Below are 26,540 nucleotides of genomic sequence, written 5' to 3' on the forward strand. Positions count from 1 at the left end.
AGTTTCTTCTCTAAGACTCAGTGTCTCCATCTGAGGAATGGGGACCATCATAGCACCCCCCATCTAGAGTTCCGGGGAGAACTGAGAGATGGTGCTTGGAAAGAACCTGGCTCAGCATCCAGCCCACAAGAAGGGCTCTGTGATCACGAGTTACCATCAGTGTCATTACCATGAGGATCACATGGCTCCTTCCCAGGTGAATGTGGAGCACATACAGTTCACCTGTGAACGTGGGGGGAGGACACCGCTGCGCTGGTTCACGGACCTCATGGGCAATGACATTTAAGACCATAGGGAGAGACCTTTGTGTCACCTCCAAGGTGTCATGCCACCTTCCTTTGTGGCTCAGACAGTGAGGACTTGGTGCCTGGCCGAGAGGGAGGGAAAGCAGGTGGAACGTCTTCCTCCAGGGCCCAAGAGTTTGGACGTTATGCAAAGCCCGAGACCTACTTTGCTGGAAGCGAAAACAATTTGCAGCAACACAAAAGGAGGCATTAGAGAGAGAGCCAGGAGCCCCCGCAAAGGAAGGGAGGAACTGACTGTGGAAGAGCAATTCAAATGCAGCCAAAGCCTGAACACGTCTGCCTGGGACCCGGGCTTCTGTTCACAGGGAATGAAGGATCCACATGCAGGTGCCTTGGCTTCTAGCAGGGGGAGGGGGAAGTAACCCTCCTCTCCCTACCACAACCCCCACCCCGCCAGATTCGGAGACTCCAAGGGCTGAGTTTTAATCTCCTTTTGTGCGGAGCCTAAAATGAAGACAGCTGGTCTTGGGGCTTGGGATGGGGCGATCCTGGGACCTAGGTCAGATAAGGCTGGTATTTTTCTAGGGGGTGAGGGAGAGGGCAGAGTCACAATCAAAAGAGTCACAATCAAAGACGAAAGGAATTTGGGGCTGAGAAGGCTGTACCAGGCACGGTTCAAGGAGTGAACCTGGCTGTGAGTAGAAGGGGGTGCAGGTTGCGGGGAGCAGGAGCAGGTAGGACTGAGCAGAGCTGGAAGGCTCGGAGCACAAGGCTCAGGATAAGAGTGTGAACAGGGAGTTGGTGGGATGTGGTGTCAGCTGTACGAGGGGTCCAAGAGATTAAAGGAACAGGAGCCTGGCTCTTAGACCCCCACCCAACCCCAGCTTACTGTTAGGTCCTACGACTCCTGGGGAGCCTGGGGAGCCCTGGGTTGAGGAAATGGAAAAACAACCTGTTATTGCAGGGTGTCAACCAAGAAAACACAGAAGGCCTCAAATATGAAAAAGTTTATTTAGGGGTCTTAGGAACTGCAATTCGGGAGACACAGATTCAGGTAAAACCAAAAGACTGTTTCCAGGGAAGAGAAGGAGTCAGGGGTTTATAAAGGCAAAGCCACAAGGTTAAGTTGTCTGGCAAGAATTATGATTGACCTTGAAACAGGAAAGGAACTATCTGTCCTTCAAGGATAGGCTGTCATGAGTTATTTTAGGGTAAGGGTCCGATAAGTATCTTGAGTTTCCGGAACTTTGGGCAGATGTGCCGGATGCCGACGATAAGACAGTAAGTGGTCAAAAGGTTGGATTCCATCTGAACTGGGCCGTAAAGTCTCACTCCCTCGGTGGCCTCCCGGCTCCATTAAGAGAGCTCTCTTAGCAGTACTGACTCCATTTTGATTTTCCTTTCATAGAAAGTTGGGGATGGGAAAGCCCATGGAAATACCCCAACCCCATAATCAGACATGAGAGACTGCCCGGTCTAGGGATGAGGAGTCACTTGCCCAACGTCTCTGTAGCCATTTGGATTCTTTTCAGCAAATATTCAGGGCCCTCTCCCTTGAAGCAGAGTGAATTTTTCTACCCTACTGAAGCAGAACTGGCCATGTGACTTGTTTGGGCCAAGAGAATGTCAGTGGATGTGACAGGTGGCCATTCTGAGCCAAGTCCTTAAGGAGGGTCCCGTGTTTCTGCTCAGCCTCTTGCGCTTGTGCCATTTTTGATGAGCAGGACACGTCTTCAGGAGTCACTGATCCACAGGGGTTTGTCACAGGGCCCAGCAGTAAGGGCAGGTGGGAATCATGGGACTGGAGATACACAAAACGGGAGCCAATATGCAATTCACGAAGCCTTCATTCATCGCACACAATTAGCACACAACACAGGTTAGTCAAAGCAGGGTCACAAGCCACTCCCAGGAGACATCCGGGATGGAGGTGTCTCAGCCAAAATAGCCGGGGGTTTCCCGACAGGTGTGAGTGGGAGCTGCCTTCTGCTCCAACAGGGCCTCCGGCAGCATCCATTTGAAAAGCTCTCAGCAGCACGGAGTTGGGTCCTCCAGCGGAGAGCCTTCAAGTCACTCTGCTTGGTGGTCTCTCTTTGAAGGAGCAATGGTTACCCTGGGAGAAGGGGTCTTGACTCTGTCAGCTGCTCCGTCTGTTTGAGTGACGTACACGGCCCCTCAGACTTTATCTAAAGTAATATTCTTAGTTATCACTCTGAGACACTCGCAATCCTACAGCAGACATTCCAAAACCACTAATACGGAAGTTCACACTGGCCACTGCGACTCCATTTTGAACTACTTAATGTCGCTTAACGTAGTTTAAGTCCTATAAATTTCACACAAGATGAGTAGGAGTCATAGCACATGAGAAATCACGTCAGAACGACAGGATGAGAGACACATGGAGCAGAACAAACCCAGCCCAAGACCTGGAGCCAAGCGTATCCAACTCACAACCTGGGACAGGCTGCCCAGCCGGTCCACAGACCCATGAACAGAAAAGCAAGTGCCCACTGCTGTAAGTCTACCCTTCGGGGGGCTTACACAGCATTAGGATGGCAGTGGCCGTGTGAGATTGTAATTTTTAATGAGAAATACCTGTTTCTGGCAAAGAGCTCCTAAAAATCCTTGGAATTTCATAAGTAATCAGAGTGATAAGGGGGTCTTTTATTATGTTAATGAGGCAAGTTTTGGACCCCACCCAAGGATGGGGACTGGTTGCCCCACAGAAACAAACATGTGGTTGGAGGGTTAGAGTCCACCCCACCCAACCTCCCTAGAGGGAGAAAGGCTGGAGATTGAATCAATCAGCAATTGTCAATGATTTAATCAATTTAATCAATCCTGCCTACATAATGAGACCTCCAAAAAAACCCAGAAGGACAGGGTTGGGAGAGTTTCCAAGTTGGTGAACAGGTCGGGGTGCTGGGAGGGTGGCACGCTTGGAGAGGGCATGGAAGCTCTGTGCCCCTTCCCACATACCTTGCCCTAAGCATTCCTTCCATCTGGCTGTTCCTGTGCTGTATCCTTTAATAATAAACTAGTGATCTAGCGAGTAAACAGGTTTCTGAGTTCTGTGAGCAGCTTTAGCAAGTTAATTGAACCTGAGGACGGTGTCGTGAGAACCTCTGATGTTGAGCCAATAGGTTAGAAGGGGCACCGGTAACAACCTGGACTTGCCAAGACGTTGGAGGTGTGGGTGTGTGGTTGGGGAGGGGTGCAGCCCTGTGGGACAGAGCCTTTACTCTGTGGGATCTGGTGCTATCTCTAGGTAGACAGTGTCAGAATTGAGTTGAACTGTAGGGCACCTGGCTGGTGTTGGTAAATTGCTTGGTGTAGAGAAAAAACACACACACATTGGAATTGGGAGCAGAAGTAGAAGCTGACAGCCAGCCAGCCACACAGCAAGTCAAGGGCTGAGCTGGGCCAATTCGAGGCAGCCACAGAGAATAAAGGACTTGTTCTCCACCAGCTGTGTCCCCTCAGGGCATCACGCCTCTGACGACTTGAAAGCCCAGGTCTCACTCTTGAGAGACGGTGTTTGGACACTCCCGCTGGGTGTGCCCTCCCCGGGAGGCCCCTGTTAAAGGCTCGGGCTGCCTGGAAGGGATGTGCAGCCCCTCTCCCTCTCCCGGAAGCAGGGTCCCTCTCAGACCAGGCAGTGAGTGACATGGCGGGGTCAGCAGGCGGCTGTGAGGCAGAGGAGGAGGGCTGGGCAGCAGCCCCAGAGGAGGTGCCCAGGGCTGAGCTGGTCACAGGAGGGAGGAGGCGCAGGGTTCCAGGTGGGCGCTGCATCCCAGGGACCACTGTCCCGCAGGGACGAGCTCTTGGGTGCAGAGTGAGCAGACGGGACTGCGCCCTGCTCCACACGCACTTCTCTGGGACCCTGGGCCAGTGGCCTCGCTGCTCTGGGCAGGGAAATGGGGATAATAACACCCCCAGGACTGCAGGGCAGAGTAACAGACCCTGAAATATGCAGCAGGCTCAGCCCAGAGCCTGGCAGGTGGATGGTTCCTGACAGACAGGCTCCCTCCACTCCCACCTAGCCCCCAAGATACCCCAGCCAAGGACATGGCTCCACCCTCACGCTTCTGGGACTTGTGTCGGCTCCCCTGCCTCCTGGCTGTGAGACCCTGGGTAAGACCCTCCCCTTCTCTGAGCCTCAGTTTCCTCATCTGCAAAATGAGGATAATGATAGCGCTGCCCTCGAAGTCGAGGTGAAGACCCAGTGAGATGATCCTCCCTCGTCACAGGCTGGCACCGGGACCACACAGAAGTCACCCTCCATCCAAGGCAGCCGGTGTCTCCCTGAGCTGGGGGCTCTGCAGGGGCCTTTTAGATGGTGAAGCCCCGGACCCACAGGAGGGGCGCTGTTCCCACAGGGACCATCTGCTCCAGGTGTTTTTCCAGAATGACCATGGCAGGTCGTGGCTGTCCCTCTCCTGCCCCTGGCACACCCTCTCTCCCTCTCCATCTAGCTTTGACAGAGCCGGTCCAGCTCTATGTGGAACAGGATTCTCTGTTCACGTGAAAATTTCCAGGGAAACAACGTTATCTTCTACCTGATTGATGACAAGAGCAAAAACACACTGGCTCTCTTGCAGTCTGTCTCTATGAACAACAAGCTGTCCCCATGTGTGAGGGACTCAGTAAAAACTACGCAGGGACACATGGCTCCTTCTTTTAAGCCACGTTATGCTAAAAGCAGTTTCCTCCCCACTACACATTACCTTTTCCCCTTTATTTTCTTTGAAGTGAGAACAACCCTTGTTCGTGACTATGGACGGAGTTATGTCCTGCCCACAATGCACATGTTGACAGGCTAACCCCAGTGGGATGGCATGAAGATGTGGGGCCTCTCGGAGGTGATGAAGGTTAGACAAGGTCATGAGGGTGGCGCCCCTGTGATGGGGTTAGTGCCCCTGTAAGAAGAGACCCTAGACCACTTACTCACAAACTGTCTCTCCCCCCACATCCTGTGAGGACACAGCCAGAAGGCAGGTTTCTGCAAGCCTCACAAGAGCCCAACCACGTCGGCACCCTGATCCCGGATCTCCAGCCTCCAGAGCCATGAGAAATAAATTTCTGCTGTTTAAGCCCCCATTTGTTACCGCAGCCGAGTTAAGACATTCATTCTGGTGAATGATCCGCTAAGGGAGATGAATCTAGGAAATTCACGATGGCTGGAAAGATACGGTTCTTTAAAAAAGCCTTCATTTGTGGCATAAACTACAGCTGAGTGAGAAAGTGTAAACGCAGGCAAGGTCCACGGGCCACTACGGCACAGGGTGAATAGTTCTGCTGTGGCCCTTCCTGAATCACCTGCTCCTAACTGGTGCTCATGGCTTCGGTTTCTAGTCACGACCTTCAGGGAGCTGGGAGAGATCTGGTGGGGTCTGTCAGCTCTGTAAGCCAGCCAGTAGGCCCCTCTCACCTGTACAGCTCCGTTGAGCCCAGGCCCTTTCTCTGGTCGATGCCACCTTGTGGCTCCAGGCCTGGTGGTCCTGTCTCAGGACCTTTGTCCAAGGCCTTGGTGTGGGGGTCTATGAGTCTCACTCTCCCTAATGGCTTGATCACCCCACACTGTCTCATCTACTCCTCACAGTTAGCCTGCGAGGGGGTAGGATCATCCTTCCCATTTGCAGGTGAAGGCACGCACCTGTCCCAGGTCACACAGTCAGCCTAGGCGCCCCCACCCTCTAACTGTCAGACCAGGGCCCATTCAGCAGTCATCAGAGTGTCAAGATAAGTGCCCAGAGCAGGAGCTAGGGGTGAGCAAGAGCTGGGGACAGCCGAGGGAGGTCTCAGCCACTCCTGTCTCCACCCTCAGGACCTTAGGGCCCAGCACAGGCATGGCACAGGGAGAGCGTCCCTTGAGGCATGAGGATGGTGAAGGAGTGACAGCTGTGAGACCAGGGTAGGCAGGCTCCCGCAGATTCCCTCAGCCTGGTCTCTCCTGCTTCCCCAGCTTCCTTTAGTCACTGGCTTCCCCACTCTGTTCCCTCTGCCTTCGAGCATTTAGGGCCTCCTCTCAGTCTCCCAGAATGCACCAGGCTCTCACCCACCACAGGGCCTCTACACGTGCCTTTCTCCCTGCCTAGATCACCCTCCTGGCCCCCCTGGCTCTTCCTCACCTTCCCTGAGCACATCAAGTCCTTATTATCATGTCTCTTTCAGAGCATCAAAGCCCTTTCCTCCTGGCACCTGCCCCGGGTGTGATGAATTAATGATGTGGGCAGTGACTCATTCAGGGTGTCTCTCCTCCACTGGCTGCAGACTCCACGAGGGCAACCACCTGTCTCTCCAGCATCATAGCTTATGCATAAGAAATACAGAATGGATGACTGAATGGATGAACAAATGGAGGAGATGAGATCTGGGCTGAGCCCTGTGACTGCAGCATGGAACCTCCCCTAGTCCCACCCCATCAACCTTCTCCCATCCCCAGACTCAACCTGAAGTCCTCCTCTGGGTTCCCACCCCAAGTTCACCCCTCACTGGAGCCCTTATCATTGTGCTTGGTGGACGGTCCTGGGTCTTCACCTGCCTCCCATCCAGACCAGAGCCTCTGAGGGTGAAATCCCCTCTAGGGCCCCAGTGTCCACCCCAGGGCAGGACCAGGGTGGGGACAATGAGCGTTTGTTGAATGAATGAAGGAGGGGCTCTCAAGAGAAGGGAGGCAAGTGGCTCTACCCAGAGGCAAAGGCTCTGGCCCTGCACTCTACAGACTGAGCTGAGGTACCCATTCTCCCCAACTCACACACACACTCACACACATACACACACTCACACACTCACATACACATCTATGGCACAGATTTGGCTGCAGCCCTCAGAGGTCCCAGGGGAGATACAGGACACAAGATGGCGCCCTGAAGCTGGGGGGCGGAGAGCGGGGCTGTCAGGGTAAGAGCGTCAGTGAGCTGGGTCCTCCTCTCCCCCTGAGAAGCAGCAGGCATCGGCATGCCTGAGGCTGCTGTCTGTGCTGTCTGGGGTCTGGCCTCTGCCGTGGCTGTGGAGTTGGTAGTATCTGAGAGGCACTGGTGGAGTGATGGCTTCTAACTCATCCCCACCCGCTGAGATCTGACATCTTAAAAGTCATGGAATCACAGCATCTCAGGGCTGCAGGGACTCTCCCAGGCACTTACTGATAACCTGCTGTGGCAGGAGCGGGATTTATTATTGTGTGTGTATTTGCAACCATTTATACACACCCGCGCGTACACACACGCATGCACACACATACAGGAGAATTATCTTTGCCCATCCAGCTTCTCCCCTTCCCCTGCTCTCTAAACGAGAACGTTATCTTTGCGAGATGGTTTTGTGCTCCCGCTTACGCGGCAGAGCCAGGAGAATCAGCAATGGGGAGAAAAACAAAGAAGAAACCAAGACTGAGGTGAGGGTTCCACACGATGCAACGGGGGAGGGAAGGAGAGAGGACACAGAACAGCTCTGCCGGCTGTGGGCTGGGAAGATCAGGAAGCTTCGACTTGTGAGAGGCCCTGCAGTTCCCCGAAGGTGAGGAATGGGGCCTTGAGAAGGTGTTTCAGGGGGTACGAATTGCAGCCTTTTGGTTTTCTTCAGGAAGTGGAAGTAAAATAGGAATTCCTTTTAAATGACTGGACTGTTTCTTTGGCTACAACGCTGAGTTCAGACTGGGCTTCACAGAACCCCAGTTAGAATCAGGTCACACCATCGTGAAGGATGCAGGCGTTTCTCCAGGACCGGCCCTGGGCAGGGGAGACACTTCATTAACAAGCACTGAACCAGTGAAAAAAGCAGAACAAGAAAGAGTTCACTTGTAGGAGTTGAGTTTATAATCAGAGAGTTTGGGAATAAAAGTAGTGAACAAAAGAGCATCTTTAGGGGGATGATCAAGGCAGCATTTATCGGGCACCTCATTGAGAGTCAGGCGACAGTCTGGTCCGTGGTTGTCACCTCCCTCATCCCACAGAAGAGGAAATAGGCTCAGAGAGGGGAATAGACTTGCCCAAGATCACACAGCTGAGCAGTGGGAAGCTGGATGCAAACCTCCCCTGCCTGGCTCTCCCTCCGTAGTCTTTCTTCTCACCATCCCCAGCAGAGGGGGGGAAAGCAATTTCGATTTTAGGGGATCTGGGCAAGAGTCGGGGTCAGTGGAAGTCACATGTGAGCTGGAGTTTGAAAGAGGCTAAGGGTTCTGTCAGACAGAGGGAATAGGACGTGGGTCATAGGCGAGGGAGAGGCGTTCTAGGCAGAAGCAGCAGCCAGGAAGTGGGGAAGCCCAGAGCATCTCTGGGGCACAGAGAGACATGGGATTTGACAGGACCAGCAAGGGGAGATATAACAGGAAAGGCAAGGTGAGCCTTCCCTGGGAAGTCCATCCAAGGTCACAGCTTTGCACAAATCTCCCAGCCCACAGGAGTCAAATGTGTGGACTCACTTTGAAAGTGAAGGCTGAGACCTGTGTGTTCAGCTTCCCAACTCCAGTGATTTCCCTGGTCTACCAGGAGCCAGCAGCCTGCCCTCCCTGGCACCCTGACCTCTCCTATGGACCCAGCTCTGCACATCCAGGTTCAACAGACCCTTCAGACTCCATCTGCCCGGCCCTGAGCCTCACCCAGCCCCCTCGTCCCCGACTGCCCTGAGCCGAGTCACACCAGGGGTCGGGGACGAGGGTGGCTATTTGAGGTGCTCACCCCTCCAGCCTATTGTCCAGATTAAAGCCACATCTTCCTAAAGGACTGTCAGAATGAGTCACTCCCCGGCTTACAGTCCACCAATGGCTTGTCATTCCAACATCCATGGCCATTAAAGCCACATGTGCCCCCTGCCACCTCCCAACACTGCCACTTCTGTCCTATTACTTTCACTGTAGAAGGAAATTATTTTTCAGGCTGTGCAGCTATTTACTGACCACTCGTAAGCTACCCACCAGCCCCTGCCCTGGGGCACAGGCCAAGGCTGCAAACACTGCCTTGCCTGATCACCCCCTGGGCTTTCCATCTTCTGCGCTCCCCCAGACACACCCCCAGTGTCCCTATGTTTGTCTGCGGCCTCTGCTCTCACCTGGGAATCGAGCCTTGTGCTATCCTTTAGAGCATCTGCTGGGGAGAGCCCCCGCTCAATCTCTGGGGGCCCAGCACAGGGTACTCCATCTCTGTCTGTGCCCAAATCGGGAAGAGTGTTGCCGTCAGCTCAGGGGCCACACTCAGCATCTCTGGGAGGAGGGGGGTTCCTGGCGGGTCAGAGCTACCACCTGCCAGACGCCTGGGTTCCCACCATGATCGCGGTGAGCCACGGGGGAGGCACTGCACTAGCAGAGAACCCCTTCTGAAATGCAGATTCCCCGTGAAAGGAAACACACCAGTTCTCCAGTTTCCCTCCCAACCCATGACCTGGGGTACTGAGCCCTGGGGTCAGGCATTGTCACTGGGGTCAAGGGCTGATGTCACCGACAGCACAGGGGCCAGATTCAGAGGGACCTGAGTTAGAGTCCTGTCTCCATCACTTGTGCCCTGGGTGACCCGGAGCATGGCCCTTGATCACTCTGGACCTCAGCTTCTTACCTGTTTTGGGGGCAAAAATACAGAGCCCCGTGCCTGCATGTAGGAGGAGCTCAGCACGTGTTGTCATTGTCGCTGTTACGGCAGCAGCAGGGTGGGGTGGTGACAGGGTAGGCGCCAGGAGTCAGCCTGGCTCGGTGTGCTCCTGGACTCCACCCTTTCCGTGTGTGACCCAGGTAAGCTACTTAACCGTGTTGGGCCTCAGTTTTTGCATCTACTAAATGGCGAGGGGGTGGTACCTTCCTCACAGGGTTGTTGTGAGGCTTCAGTGCATTCACGTATGTAATGCACTTGGCTCCAGGCACCTCATCTGAACCCTCCCCAGCATGTTCACAGTGGCTGCTTCTGGGCCTGTCAGCTTCACCCAACCCCAAGATCCCTGAGGGCAGGACCAGTATCTCCATTCAGGTGACCAGCTCATCCCCTTCCACCTGGAACTGTCCCAGTCTCAGCACTGAAAGTCCTGTATCCCAGGAAACCCCTCAGAACCCCACAAACCAGGATGGCTGGTCACCCTCGTCGCCATTTGTACACCACCCCCCACCCTGCTGTCCCAGGTCTGTCCATCCGATTGCAGCTCACATGTCACCTCCTCAGAGAGGCTGGGCCTGACAAGCCACCCAAGCACATACTTCCCACTCTGGGTCCCTCTGTCACTCATCACATTAATGTCTCTACTTGTTTCCGACCCTCCTCCCCAACTCTGGAAGGGAAGTTCTCCAGGAGCAGGGGTCCTGTTCCCACCCCTTCCCAGGATCCCAATTAAAGTCTGGCATACAGCTGGTACTCAGTACATAAATAAATGTCATTCATATATTAAGCACCTTCTATGTGCCAGGCCCTGTCCTAGGCACTGGAGACACAGTTCTGAGCAGGACAGATTCAATGCTCAGGAATGGGGGCACCGGCAGTGGGCAGAGCGGGATGGACAGGAGACTTCATGGAGGAAGTGGTGTCACCTGGGGTCAGGAGGATGAGCAGGGATACTCAGGCCACTGGAGGGGATGAGGCTCCTGGCAGAGCCATCAGCCGAACAAAGGCTGGGAGGACAGAGGAGGTGAGAGGGTCCAGCAGAGTCACTGAAAATTCCAGGAATGAGCCACCCAAAAGTTGTGCATGGCCAGAGCCATTTTACCCAGGAGGGATTCAGGCCTGGAGAGATTCATGGGAGTTGGCGATGGGATCACTGGACTGGAAGCCCATTACCCAAAGCCCCTGGCCGGCCTCTTTGGCCTCGGGTCTTTCTCTGCATCCCTGTCCACCCCAGCCACTGTCACGTGGATCTTTTCTCCTCTTCTCCAGCAAATCCTCTTTCACCTTGCACTGGTGGCTGAGACAATTCCTCAATGTCCAGCCAAAGAGGTAATACTTGTTGGTTGTGATTTAAGTAATAAAACATTTGCTGACCCAGCCACTCGGGTCAGAGAGCTGGAAACAGCGAAGTCTGGCTGCAGACACGTGCATCAATCTTGCTGCCTTCTCAAAATGAGACCTCAGGGGTGCTGACTGGGGGCTTTGAGGCCAGTGGCCCCTTTATTTGCAGGGTGCGGGAGCCTGGGTACATCTCTTTACCTCTGGGAGCCTCAGCTTGCTCCTGTGTAAAGGGAGGCAGCACCGTACACCATGCACCGTGCACCCGCAGGAGTTGTTGTGAAGACTAGGGATGCTGAGAAGCCTGAGGATGATGTGCAAATTGCCATCTTCAAAGAGCCCCAGGAGTTCCGAGCCCCAGGAGTTCTGAGCCCCAACAGGCAGGAGCACTGTGGCTGCAGCTGTCTTGATCCTGCCTGTTCCACAGAGCGCTCACTGCCTCCTCCACAGAGCGCTCACTGCCTCCCTGTGCAAACTAGCACATCTCACGGCGGTTCTGTGTGGAAACAGATCAACACACCAGTCCAAGTTCTCCAGGCCCCAAGACAGGCCCTGCGCATCCTCTGAGCCCCTGCCCTGCATATGGGGAGGACGAGGAACTGGGCAGAGGCTCAGGTTCAAGTCCTGGCCCTGCATCCCTGCCCCCACCCCCACCACGCCCCAGGAGCCACCTCCCCCTCAGGTCTCAGCCTCCAATTGTGCAATGGAGTCATTGCCCCTATGTCTCAGGCCTTTTGGGGGAGCCGGACACACAAAGGAGTCTTGTGCCCCCAGTGCTGTGCCGCCCCGTGTCCCGTGAGTGCCGTCATCCTTGTAGGTTTTTCCCCACCATCTCCTCTGCATCTTCTATCGGAGCCAGGATCTCATCCTCAGGGAGCCAGTCCTGTTCTCATAATCCTCCCCTGTCTGGACTCTGAGTCTCCCTCAACAAGATTTAATCCCCTTTTCCAGCCCGAAGTTCATTCTTCTCTATTTATTATTCAGTCTGAAGCAGCACTCACCTTAGAGACCATCTGGTCCAATTCCACAGTTGTCCGATGGGGAAACAGAGTCCCGGGAGGTCACTCGGGGCTCAGAAGTAAGAGTAGAGCCTGGAATGCCCAGTGCCGAGTCCAGAGCTGTCTCCCTCTCCAGGCAGCCCCCTTTTGGTGCACCTTCCTCTGAGACCCACACCTGGGTTGGGGCGGGGGAGCTCCACATGCAGCCTCTCCCAGACCAGGAGAGGGCAGGTCCGCTCCGGAGCCTCCTGGTTTCTCCATCTGTGAAGCAGTCCCAATAACCCCTCTCAGACATGCTGGGAGAAGAAGCTTGCTTGGAATCATCCCAGTCAGTCCTCCCCTGGCTGGATATGGAAATTTCGAGCATGGGTTGGGGGGGGGGGCAGCGCATGGTATATTCGAGGGAGCTAATACATAATTCACAGCTCATTCAGAGGTATTAGAGGCTCATCCGTCTGCACTGGACTGATGTTCCTCTCTGACTCTTTCCCTCCCTCCAGCAGCGGGTGCAGGGGGTGTGTATATGGGGGTGAGGGATAAATATACAGCAGCGTCCTTCCCCCACCCCCATATACACACATCGGCCTCAGTGCAGACATCACCCATCAGGGTGGCAGGGCCAGAATGAGGAACCCAAGCCAGCCTCCTCTCTGGGATCAGCCACAACCCTAATACCAACAGCGACTGTTTACTGAGCACCTACTGTGTGCCAGGCACCATGATAAGTTCTTTCCAGATATCATCTTATTTTTGTCTCACAAGAAGACAGAGAGTTAACCTCTATAATTAGCCTCAATTTACAGAACAGGTAGAAGGCCAGACCGCGGCACAGAGGAGAAAAGACGGGCTCTGTGGTCAAACTGACAAAGGTATGAGTTCCAGCTCCAGCACTTGAGCAAGTTATTCAGCCTCTCAGAGCTTAAGTTTCCCCATCTCTAAAATGGGGAGTGACAATCTCGCTGGGCTCTTTTGAGGATCCCATGAACAGGTGGGTCAGGGTCTGGTATGTAGTCATTATTCAGCAAATGGTGGCCTTGGTTATTCACATTATCACTGCCGTTTGAGCATTGGTCCTACCTTGTTTCTTTCCCCTGAGCCAACCTGGCTGCCTGTGCTGGGAGAATGGGGGGGGGGGGCTGAAATCAACTGGAAAAAGAGCATGAACTTCAAGTGGCTACAGAGAGCTAAGAGTTCCCTGCTGGGCATACACCCCCCCACACACACACACACTTTCCCTCCAGCAAGAAGAGGCAAGGTGGGGACTCCTTCCCCACGGCAGCTCCTGGGCACTCTGCAGCTCCCGGTGGTTGCCGGCTCCTGGTGAGTCGCCCTGTCTGAGCAGGAACCCTATTGCTGGCACTAAGAGGAAGGTAGGTGAAGCCTGGGCAGGAAGGGGACTCTAATGCGGCTCTGCCTCTTGGGATCCTTCTCCCACCCCTGCTTTAAGAGAATCTCTTCTCGACCTGCAGAATTGTCTCAGCACCCAGCACAGAGCCTGGCACAAAGGGGAGAACATTCAGAAAATAATCATTGAATGAATGAACAAATTCTAAGAGTATATATAATTCTAAGTGTCTGACTCTGACTCTAAGATTCTACCGTTCCATGATTCAAGAATCTTAAACTGCTAGTACTTTTAACCAAGGATCCCAGTCTCAAATGCCAACAGGAGCCAGGCAGGGAATGGAATGGGCCAGGTGGAAGTACAAACACACACACTGTGTGGGAGGGGCAGGCTGGGAGGGTGTAGGGACACCAGTACCTTCACGGCTATAGCCCCGTGTGAGCCCAGTGTGGCCAGATCTTCCAGTTTTTCAGGGCAAGGCAGATAGCTGGATTTTTTTCTCTCTCTCTCTCTCTCTCTTTTTGTTGTTGTTGTTGAATAGCCTCATTTTTTTAACTGCCATGTTTTTAAAAATAATAATAGGAGAAATTGGGTGTGGAGCTTATGGAAACTCTCTGGACCTTCTTTGCAAATCTAAATCTATTCTAAAATAAAAATTTTTATTAAAAAGGAACAAAAACACCAGGAGGGCCAAAAGGAATAAATCTGTGAGCTGAATCAGCCCCATGGGTGACTGTTTGTAAACTCTGTTCTCAGTAGCGGTAAAACCAGGCACTAAGCACGGAGTCGATGCCCAGGCTGTGAACAGCTCACACGCTCCCACTTCCCAGTCAGGCTGGGGGAGGCGAGGCCCACACCTAGACACTGAGGCTGGGGGGGACGGGGAGAGGCAGAGAAGATCAGACGAGCTGCGGTGTGGGGCTGCAGTGGGCAGTGCTGGGCAGACACGTTAAGTTGAAAGGCCTAGTGAATGTGGAGAAAAGGGAAACCTCGTGCCCTGTTGCTGGGAATGTCAACTGGTACAGCCATTTTAGAAAACAGTATGGCGCCTCCTCAAAAAGTTGAAAATAGAGCTACCATGTGATCTAGTGATTTTATTTCAGAGCATAGATTCAGGTTCAAATCCTGACTCTGCTCCTTACTAGCTGAGTGACCTCAGAAAAATCACTTCCCCTCTTTAGGCCTCAGTTTCCTGATCTTTAACATGAAGGTAATGATGACCTGGCCTCAACTCTTATCCCCAGAAGCTACATAGTCCAGCACGTCAGGACAGAGGGCACAGTTCCTCGGGCCCAGTGGAGCAGTCTGGGCTGCCGGCCAGGCCTCTGCCGCCAGCCCCACTGACAGCTGGCCGCCCTCACCGGTGACATGGCCCAGGGTTCCCGGCGTCTCAGCTCTGTGGCTTCTCTCCTCCAGGCCTTGCTTCCCTTCCAGAGTTGGGTTCTGCTCACTGATTGCAGAGAACTTTTTATCGGGAGGGGCAGAGCACAAAGAATTAAAGCAAAATGTATAAGGACTCAGTGACCCACATAACTGAGACATACAGGGCCTGGATCCCGCTTCACAGGGACCGCTGGAGGCAAAGGCTTTACCTCCGCCTCCCTTCTCTTCGCTCTGCTTCCCTCAGGGTCAATGCCCTTCTCCTAACAGAGGGGAAGATGGCCACAAGCAACTCCAGACCCTGATGGTCCTTACAGTTTGTGACCCCAAAGGAAGACGGCCCGTCTCCCTCCCAGCTTCCCATCAGAGGATTCTGTTAATAAAAGAGAAGGGAAGGGCCTGGACAAACACCACAGAGGTCCTGCAGATGACCTGATGTACCCTTCACGTCACAGGACCTGGGGAGAGGGAGGGTCTGTCTCCCTGATGTGACTGTATCTCCCACCCCCCAGCCCAAGAAGGTGAGCTGTGAGGTCCGCAAAGACAGGTGTTGGGGGGGGGGGGCGGGGGTGCTGGCTCTATCAAAGGGCTCAGAAGACAGACAGTGGAAAATTCAGAAAGGCCGGAATCTGCTCCAGGGCTCTCTTATAGAAAACAGGAAGAGAAAGGAAGATTGGAGGAACTGGAGGCCAGGACTTGACCTCCCACCACAGTGCTCTGGGGCCCTGGAGGCAGTAATGCCCCTGGCCTTCTCCTGGGCTCTGGGCCTGGCCAGGCTGCCTCCCACAGCTGGGGGCAAATGAATGAGCAATAGGAAGGAGGATGCCTTAGAATAATCCAGGCCTGGGGAAGAAGGTATCAGCAGCCAGTCACAAGAGGAACCAATCAGCAGGGACCTCCAGCTAGCTGGACCAATGAGATGAATTCATTTGTTCAGCCAATCACATGTTCAGTGCTGCCATGAGCTCCTATTAAGGGGTGGGGGGCTGGCATTGGTGGTGCCTCCGGATGCCTAATGACCTTGGGCCTCCGAGGGTCTCTCCACCTCCCCCACCAGAGGGCACATACTACCCAACAGGCAAAGGACAAAATGGCCTTCCCTTGGCTGGGAGACTTTCAAGGCATGCAGGGAGCAGGGGCGCCTGCCTGATACTTCAGCAGTGCATTGAAACACTCATGTCTCAGAACCCTGATGATGTCAAAATGTTATGACTTTCTGGGAAGAAGTGATGGGCATCCGAGTGGAGAGGCTGGCTGCTGAGTGTGTAGTCATGGTGACAGCATCCTTGCTGACTCCTCACCCACCAAACACGGACACGGGTGTTGGGAGAGAATGGGCCTGTTGGACCCTTCTGGGGACATCACCCCTGAATCTCCTTCTCATTCAGGAGACTGAGGACCATCAACTTTGTTCATTGGTTCCCTCTCTCATTCCACATATTTTGTTCTGAACACCACAGGATGTTCCCTGTCCTCAGAGATCATACAGTCTAGCTGAGGAGGGAGACATAAATAGATAAACAAATGAATATAATTTGAAACTGAGATGCTTTTTGTGACAGGAGAAAATAAAACAACATAAGAGAGAAGAAAATGAGGGCTTAATTTAGGGGATTTAGGAGGGTGTCCCTGAGGGAACATTTGAACTGAGACCAGAAGGGTCAGGAGTCAGACAAACAGGAAAGGGAGGAGCTTTTCTGGTGGCGGGAACTGCCTATGCAAAAGCCCTGAGGCAGGAAGGGGCTTGGAGCATCCCGGGAACAGAGGCCACCGGTGTGGTTAGAACAAGGCTGGAAACCGACAAGGACCAAGGTCGGGTGGGACTACGTGCACCGCGCCAAGGTCTATTAGGGGTCATAGGAGAGCTTTAGGCTGGGTTATGATGCCACCAGGCTCCTGTTTTTAAAGCTCTTTTGTCTGCACTGTAGAGAGTGGACTCCGGGAGGGAAGGGAAGAGAGAGGAGCGTTCCAGGAAGAGGGTGCAGCTCGCAGGCTGGTCAGGCCTAAAAGAGCAGGACTTGATCCAGGAACTGCCAGGAGCAGGTGGGAGCATGGAAGGAGAGGGAGATGCTTAGATGAGGCTAGAGATTTGGGTAGGGCCCTGGCTCTGTCCTTCTCTGCTGTGTGGCCTTGGGTGAGCTCCTGAACCTCTCTGAGTCTCATCGCCTTCCTCAGGAAACAGGAACGGAGACTCCTCACTCCTTAGGGCTTCCCTGAGGGCCTGACAAGTTCATGTGTGTGACTCAGTCCTCGGTGCTTTCATCCGTGTCACATCACAAGTCCATCTCCACCCTGGGGAGGGGGCATCACAACACCCTTGGGAGGCAGAAGGGCCAGGGATGTCACTCCCATTTTCCAGATGAGAAAATCAAGATCCAGGGAGGGAAAGTGACTCACCCAAGGGTGGCGGTTGGCAGGTGGTAGGCAGCGCCCTGGAGACAGAGGCTGGGGATGGTAGTCAGTTAGTTTGTTCTCTGGAGCCTGATGGACGTGAGTTCAAATCCCATCTCTCATCACTGGTTGGGTACCCTGGTCAGGTGGCCCAACCCCTAGGGGCCTCAGTCACCTCTTCCCCAGCATGGCAGAGGCTCAGACTGACCAAGGCCACCTCAGGTGTAGAGGCTGGGACTGGGGAGAAGCTGCTTCAACTGGCCAAAGGGAAGAGCATCTGGGAGGGACAGTGACACTGCCTGGGAGACCCACTCTCCCCTCCTGGGGAGCAGCTGCCCTGATTCCCCCCACACTAGAACTTGCCTTCTCCCACTCGGCCTTGGCAGGAGCCACTGTCACTTCTCCAAAGAGGTAACAGTAACGATCATTACACTAGTCCCGACTCTCAGATCCTCCCTCCCAGCAGCACTTCACCCCGCACTCCACCCACCGCCCCAGAGAGAGGGGCACTGAAGGCAATCTTAGGGCAGGACATCCAATGCCAACACACCGTGTACTCTGCACGGGACCTTTCTCATTTTTCCCATCTGCACAAAACATGCATTGAACTAGACGCTTAGAGAGGTGGGGAGAGTCCGTCTCATTGGACCACTAAGTTCTGAGGATGTTCAGGGGTTGTGTGAGCATTGACCCCTCCGACCTCACTCCCCTCCCCTCTCCCCAGCTCATGAAGCAGCAGCCACCAGAATCTCCTACCATTCCTCAAACAGGCAATGCCTGTTCCAGCCTCAGGGCCTCTGCATTTGCTGTCCCCTCTGCTTCTGCTTCCCTCAGATGTAACCAGATTTGTCCCTTCCTCTCAATCAGGTCTCAGCTCAGACATTTCCTAAATCATCACCCACCCCAGCCTATCACCCCCTCACCTCCTAATTCACGTGTTCAGCCCTAACCCCCAGTACCTCAGAATGTGACTGTGTTTAGAGAAAACGCCTCTAAAGAGGTGATTGAAAATGAGGCCGTTAGGATGGGCCCTAAGCCAATCTGACTCATGTCCTTGTAGGAAGAAGAGATTAGGACACACAGAGAGACACCAGGGATGTGTGTACACAGAGGAAAGAGCATGTGAAAACACAGCAAGAAAGTGACTGCCTGCAAGCCAAGGAGCGAGGTCTCAAAGAAACCAGACCTGCTAACACCTTGATTTTGGCCTTCCGGCCTGTGAGAAAACAGATTCCTGTTTAAGCCACCCCATCAGTGGTGTTCTGTTAAGTTAGCCCCAGCAAACTAATGCAGCCCCTACCCTATTTTACTTTTCTCTATAGCTCTTATCAAGTCTGACATTATTTACATATGTTTTCGTTTATTTTTGTCCTTTCCCCCACCATACAACAGGAGATCCATGAGGGCACGGACTTGGCCTGTTTTGTTTCTTCAGCCCACAAGACAGCACCTGGCACATAGTAGGTCCTCAGTAAGTGAAGAAGTTGGAACCAGACAACCCTGAGTTCAAGTTCTAGCCTCTTCATTCCCTTATGTTGTAACCTTGGACTGGGTCCTTGACAACTCTGAGCCCAATGTGTCTCCTCTGTAAAAAGGACCTACTAATTGTGCCCAGCTCAGAAGTGGGTGTGACTTCATAGTGGATTAATGTAGGCAAATCGCCTAGTGCAGTGCGTGACACATGATATTTGCTCCAGAAATAAGAGATGAATGGTTGCTGTTATCTTGACGGTAGAAAGTCCATTCATTCATTCATTCCTTTCACGAACACATACAGACACCTTTTCTGCTGGACATGGAAAATCAGGCTTGGCTTCTGACCTACTAGTGCTCTCGGTTTAGTGGGGGAGACAGATCTGGGCATCGGTATTGCGGGGTCATGAGCAGAGACAGAAATAGGCTCTGTGGGGAGGGCTTCACAGAGAAAGGAGAGTTGGGGCTGGGTCTTGAGGAGTGAGTAAGAGCTTGCAAGGCCAACAGGGAGGGGAAGGCACCAGGCAGAGTAAAGGGTGGGTGCAAAAGAAGGGGCGGGTGTTTGCCTGGTGTGTACCTGGCTAGTGTCCCTGCCTCTGCGTGGCCAGTGCAGGGTCAAAGAGTTTGGATCATGATCCAAGGACACCACGGATTCAGCAGGAGGGACCCAGTCAACTTTGTGCTGCAGAGGACCACTCTGGGGAAGAGCTGAGAATGGGCTGGAGGGAATGTGCTTGAGTGCAGAGAGACTGTCAGTGCATAGAGCTGGGGTATGAGCGGGGCTCGGTCAGAGGACCAGGGAGGGGGCCCAGGGGTGAGGACTACCCCAGGTCAGCTCTGGAGAAGTAGACAGGCCCATGGGCTTGACGTGGAAGTGTCTGAGCTGAAGAATGGGTCTCCCCCGTCAGGCAAAGCTGGGTTGACACGTAGGGCTGGGTGGCTGAAGGGTCAGAGAACTCAGGAGGGTCATTCGGGGCCTTATCTTCACAATTCACAGGACATCAGGAAGGGACATTCTGTCAGCCAGAACCAGAGCAGGAAACTTGACAGGACTAAAGAAGTTTCCTTCCACAAGAAAGCCAAAGGGAAATACATTTGTTTCCATGACACATGTTTTCAAGAGAGCATGTGATTGTTTTTGCACTGGAAAGCCACGAATGGAAAATTCCACCTGCTGAGACAGACAGTTCCTCCTCCAGGCGCTAAACAACAGAGGAAGCTTCTGTCCCGAGTCTACTGGTGCCTGAAATTCTACCCTTGGAGCTTGATTCCTAAAGCTTGAGGCTTTGTCCTTTGTTAAAATGCAAACTTCACAGAAGTTGTGCCTTCAACACAGACTTAATTTCATTAATTCAACAAATATTTATCAACTTCTTGCTCTGAACCAGGCAGTACCTAGAGGCTGGGAATAAAGAGATTAATTAAGACTTGTCCAGGTCCATACCTTTGTTTTAAAATGATTAAAGACATTTTAGATGATACAAACTTTATTTAACACTTCATGAAGCAAGAAGTCTCTGTTCCCAAGGGTCCAGAAAACTGCACAATGGGGCAGAAGGCAGGAAGCATTTATAAGATAAAAAAAAAAGCAACAAGGAAGAGAAAAACAGAAAATGAATATAGAACAAGGAAGAGAAAAAGAGAAAATAAATAAGGAACAACGAAAAAGCATAGAGCCCAAAGCTGGCTTGGCGTTTGGGGATTGGCTGACTAGATACTCTGAATTCCTGGTCAAGTGGAGCATTTACGGGGACACAAAAGTTATCTAAGTTTAGTTATGCTGATGTGGCGTCCAGGGCAGGAGCAGCTCCATCTTGGGCCTAGAAGATTTATTTCAATGCCTTCAAGGAACTGGCAAGCTCTATGTGTATGGAGGTGGGCAGGGGACAATAGGAAACCTGACCATAAAGGTGCAGTAGATGGTGGCTGTGGGAGGCAGGTGCTGTGGGAGCCCCCAGCAGAAGTGACTCATTTCATAGTTGCAAAAGGTGAACCCTGAGCTGCGATCTAATGGGTGAAGGGGCTTGGGATAGGGATGGAGAATCCAGCTGGGGGCACAGCCAGGACGAGTGAATGGTGTCATGAGCCACTGTAGGGGCATGGGACTCCATGCCTCTCAGCAGCCTTGGACACAAGGCACGACCTGTGAGGGGCGGCTGGAGCAGCAGGGAAGGCTTCCCACTGATAGAATGTTACTGCCCATCTCAGGTGGTGGCATCTGTCCCAGACTTTGCTGCCTCCCCAGCTTCCATCTCACCTCCTCTCACCAAGTTCCCCAGACTCTCCTCTGGGGAACTGCCTGGTCGTCTTACTGTTAGTCATGTGGTATGAGTCCTTTGCTCCAGAGGTGGGACCTGATTGGCCTAAGACATCAGCTACCCCATCCTGCTGGTTCATGATTGGTTCAGGGAAGGGTGCATGACCCAGCTCAGGCCAATGAGACGAGATGTTTGCCTGGGTTTCTGGGGAAAGGATCCTCCCCTCTCCTCCAAGGGAGCTCCTGGGAAGGGACTCGCACTTTCCTTCTGGCTCCATGGAGTGAGGGAGTGAGGGCAGGGGATGAAGGCAACACTGGAAGAGAGGATGTCAGAGAAACGGAGCCTGGCTGGACCTACCTATGCAGGCCTAATTTCTCTGAGCCAGCAAATTCCACATTGTTTAACCTGTTCTTTGTTACTTTTAAGTGAAAAGTTCCTAACTAGGGCAGGGCATTTCTGAAGGACAGAATTGGATAGAGCCGGAAGAGCAGCAGCCAGGGATGCCTGGACCTGGTGTGAGGTAGGGTTGGCCAAGCCCTTTCTTTTGGTTTCATCTCCATGTTATTATGAGACAAGTTCTTTCCCCAGAAATCATCCATTTGGCCCCCTAACACTGCTCTGGCTCCTGGATGGTAAGTCCTGCTTAGGCAGCCCAGGCGTCAGGAGTCCTGGGTTCTATCCTAACCCAGCCTGCTGCCTGACTGTGGGGGTCGGGGTGAGTCACACCCCCTCTCTGGGCCTCCATTTGTGATTCACCCGTCAGCCCCCAGACTGAGCTCTCCCAGAGCAGGGGCAGTGTCCAAGTAGCCTCAGAGCTCAGGGCAGCCCTGGCACAGAATAGGTGTCAATTGGATTCCTGACCATTGTGGGAGCTGCACCTTCCAGCTCTAACCTCCTATGGTCAGGGAGCAGCTACTCTTCCTCTATTTACCCAGAATGCCTCCTGGAGACCCCAGCCCCATGTTAGAGCAGCAGGAAGACATTTCACAGGAAGAGACTTAGCATGAAGGCTGCATGGTTCAGCTCACACAGAATCTATAGTGCTACTGAAGGCTCACCGAACCACAATTAGTCTGTAGGGTGAGGAAAAAAAAAAAAATCCCTCAGAAGCTCAGCCCTTTATTTTCCAGCTGCAGCTAACCTGGGCAGTCAAGCTCTAAGACTCTGTCCTCGGTCTGCTCACTGCAGGCAATGATGAGGAGCCCATGACTGGGGACAAGACTCAAAGAGTGAAATATATCAATGGGGATCAGCCTAGGTTTATTCCTTGAAAACAGCAGAGCCACAGCTCTGTTCTGCTCTGATCTGCTCAGTGGCATGGGTTGCATCTCAGCATGCAGAACATGTGTCTATATTCACAGACAGGAGCAGAGAAGGCAGGGGTGGAAGGTCCCACCTTCTCCCATGAAGAAAAGAGCAGCAAAGAGTGAGTCAGAGGCTCAATGGGATCCTATGTGTGTGTGGGGTGTGTTGCTTGTGTAGCTCATGCATGAGATGTGAGGGTGGGACAGCAGTGGAAGTGGTGGAAGAAAAGGAGGATGCAGTGGATGATGATATGAATTCCAAGGTGGGGATCTTGAACTTCACCCTGTGAGCACTGTACTGCATCACACATACACACACACACACACACACTTGCTGTAGGAATTTTGGCAGTGTGCCCAGCAGCACAAGACTCCATAAAATAGGCATGGGAAGTCCTTCCTCTGTGTCAATTTTACTCTAATATGGAAAATAGCCACCGTTTTGTATTTTATATTGAAATAATCATGTGTTAGGTATCCTGATTGTGGTGGTGGTTTCATAAATGTATACATCTATTAAATTCATCAAATTGTACATCTGAAATAGGTGTAGTTTACTGTACAAGAATTACACCCTAATAAAGTTGTTTAAAAAAACAATCATGGATATAACATAGAAGGCAAAATATGCATAGATTCGAAACATTAAATTGGAGAATTCAGGGAACCTGTGAGCTTGTGGCTTGGTGTCTAGATGAAGAACTGTCTACATGCAGACCTTTTGGTAACCTGAGTGTTCCCATGTCCTGATACCATTAGCCAAAAACTCCCAGTTTCTCCTTCCTAAACTTGTCAAAATCGAATCTCAGCCTCCTTCTAGAGTGAAGGACTCTGTCCATGGTGCTGACATAAGATTAAATCGTTTCAACAGGTGAGTTCAGACCTTAAAGTTTCTGGTCTATCTCCATCTTTCAGAAAGGGATGAAGAGGGCAGGCTCAGAGAAGACCTTCAAGAAGTTGAGCAAACTTGAAGGCCAGGGAGTGAATATTCCTTACTACTTACCCTTCAGTTCAGAGGACAGAATCCTCAGGGCAAGATAGGGATGGAGGTTAAGGAGGAAAGTTGGAGGAACAACATTAGGGCAGTTATTATGTATGGTATTCACAGATTCCAGGGAAAATATTTTCTTGAAATTGGAGACTTTTTTCACTTCCTAATAGCCATGCAGGTTTCTTGAATAAGGAAAACACCCAAAGACTTGTGTGTGTGTGTTGTGTGTGTGAACACATGGTATGTATCTGACAGACTGCAGATAATAGATTCTCTATGTGATGATACATCTCTCATATTAAACAATTGGCATCTCATAATTCAGTTAAGAAAGAAAATCTAGGACAAATATTTAGCTGGCATTTTATCCCAATTTAAACGTGTGTATTCTATGATCATTTTGAAATGTAGAGAAATAACAAACCACTGTGCAGTAAATAGGAGCTAGCATAGTGTTGTACATCAATTATACTTCAAAAACAAACAGAACAAACAGACATATAGAAAAAGAGATCAAATTTGTGCTACCAAAGGAAGGGGGTAGGGTTAGAGGAAATTGGATGAAGTAGTCAAAAGGTACAAACATCCAGCTATAAGAAGAATAAGTACTAGGGATGTAATGTACAACATGCTAAATATAAGTAATACTGCTGTAGGTTACATTTGAAAGTCGTTAAGAATTTTTTTAAAAAAGAAAGTTATTAAGAGAGTAACTCCTAAGAGTTCTCATCACAAGGAAACTTTTTTCCACTTCTTTAATTTTGTATCTATAAGGGATGATGAATGTTCCTTAAGCTTATTGTGACAATCATTTCATGATGTATATACGTCAAGTCATTATGCTGTACATCTTAAACTTCTACAGTGCTGTATGTCAATTATATTTCAATACTGGAAGAAAAAAATAATTAAAATTAATTAATTAATTATAAAAATGTATACATCCTGAGTTTTTTTCAACTCTACCCATAGCTTTGTGATCATAACTACCAGGAGATCTGTTAAGAAGAGAAATCTCTAGCATTCCTCTCTTGGTGGATGCTGAGGGGAAAGCCTCCAAGGATTACACAATCCAGGGAGCTGAAAAGGCCATGGCTTGGTCCTTCTGGCCTTGCAAACGTAGTCCCTGGTTATACTTTCTGTCCAGCCCATCAGGACTGCAGGGAATGTCCCCTCACCCCAGCCTTCTATATCCCAGTCTCTGGCTGCTCTGTCCCCTGATCTGGCTGCAAACCCTGAGAAGCTCCAGTCTGAAGATGTGGTGCTAGCCAACGTTGAAGGGCAGTCAGAGCCTTGGCTTCAGACACTTGGTTGGAGTCTGGACTCCACTCACTCACCATGGGATTTAGAGGATGGCGTTTTACCTGCTGCACCTGGTTTGATATCAATACCAAACCCAGTGAGTGCCAAGGTGAGTGCCTAAGGTAAGTGCCCCATCTCATCTCTCTAATGTCACACCCATTGTTTATACATGTGACAGTCATGTGGTCATGGCTGGCATTAGCATTTCTTCCTGATTGATCTAATGACATGAAATTTGCCTTCTTATGATTTTAATCAATTTAGACACCACTGGCACATGAATTGTTATCCTCACTAATATAACTGCTTTAGCTTGATAAGAATAATTCCTGCTATAATCGATGCAATAAAAATGTGATGTGGATTTCTTTGCATGTGTGATCTGGGTTTCTGGGCCTCTTCACGCTTCTGTCAACTTAGACAACCCACCTGCTCCTCCACATGGACAAGCCCTCTTGCCTTCCTGTATCCACACTTAGTGGGATGGATTCTGCATCCCCTTCCTGAAGAATACACTAATTTTTAGCTTTACCACAGTTTTCTCTGTTTATATGGTCACTCTGTTACTGTGTATTGAGAACTTACTCTGGGCCAGGCATAGTGCTTCTCCAAGATTATCTCTAAGAAAGAGAAACCATTCTTAGCCCCACTTTACTGATATGGAAACAGGTTTAGAACAGGTGAATGATTAGCCTAAAGTTCCCCATGTGATGAGTGAATGAGCCAACCTTTGATCTCAGGTCTCTCTAATCCTACAGCCTGTACTTTCTGCTTGCATTCCGCACCACTGAATGGAGATAGTCAACCCCCTCCAGATGTTTCTTCTCCTGTTCTTTGTCCTCGCTCTCCTTTCCTCCTGTTCCCTTGTAAATCACCTCTTTTGCCGTTTCCTTTCCTCAGCTCTTGCCCACAGCCCAGCACTGCCAAGGCCACTTTGGACAGACAGCCTGAGATCTGACATTCCATGTCACTTGCTGGGACAGCAAGAGGGAAATGGCTTCATAGACACCCTCACCCTATGGGAGGAACTCCAGACTTGAGCTCATCCTGAAACCCCTCCTCTGGCTCCAGAGCCACTTGGCTGGGAGATGACACATTGGTTTCCCTTTACTCCTAGCAGCTCAGATGTGAAACTAGCTCTGCCCTCCGCATCACCTTGCTGCAGACATGTGAGTGATGATAGCACTGTTCCTGGGATTACTTCCACACAATTGTGCCAAGGAGCTTCTTCTGGACCTCACGTCCTAAGAAGAATCTTACATACTCATTGAATGGGGAAACTGAAGCTCAGAGTGATTTTTGAAGCTGTAGAACTCTAGGGATCATTAATCTTCTGTTTTACAGATAAATGAACTGAAACCCAGATTATGGTCACCCAGCAAGTTAGGAGAAGAACCAGCATCAGATCCCAGGGTCCCTAATTCTCAGGCCAGTGTCTGTAACACCCTATCTGCTCTTCTGAGAAGTTGCGGAAGGTGGGGGGCAGATCTGTTTGGATTCAGTCCCAGGTCTGCCACTGACTCACTGTATGTGAACTTGGGCAGCTTCTCCTTTGCCTCCACACACACCTCAGTTTTCTTACCTGTAAATGTCCTTTCACAGGACCAGGTCACTGAGTTCGAGTCCCCCAGCATTCTGGACGTGCTCAGAGAGTCCCATTTCCCCAGGGGTTTCAAAACTGGATGTGGTCTCCATGACTTCTTGGCTTGACAGCAGCTGCTCCACTCCCCCGAGCAATGATTTTATTTCCTCCTGCTGGAAACTCGGCCCCGTGTACTTGGGCTGAATAAGTTGATTTGGAGAAATTATCATTTCCTGGGGCTTCTCACATCAGAAGAAGCAGGTGGTTGTTCTGAGTGCTTCTGAATGAGTCCCAGAGTCCAGCTGGGACAAGTCCATCCCTCCAAAGCGACATCTGCTGGATGTGACATTGA

General features: G+C 51.6%; 1 long non-coding RNA gene across 1 annotated transcript; it reads right to left on the reverse strand.

Annotated features, from left to right (window-relative positions):
• Nucleotides 1–1,237: 1,237 nt before the first annotated feature.
• Nucleotides 1,238–26,540, reverse strand: LOC135322835 (uncharacterized). Its single transcript, XR_010383737.1, has 3 exons — nt 26,189–26,540; nt 12,166–12,423; nt 1,238–2,431 (listed from the first exon to the last, which is right to left on the reverse strand). It is a non-coding gene; the product is annotated as an uncharacterized LOC135322835 (long non-coding RNA).

Source organism: Camelus dromedarius, chromosome 14, assembly GCF_036321535.1.
Source record: "Camelus dromedarius isolate mCamDro1 chromosome 14, mCamDro1.pat, whole genome shotgun sequence".
Lineage (NCBI taxonomy): Eukaryota > Metazoa > Chordata > Mammalia > Artiodactyla > Camelidae > Camelus > Camelus dromedarius.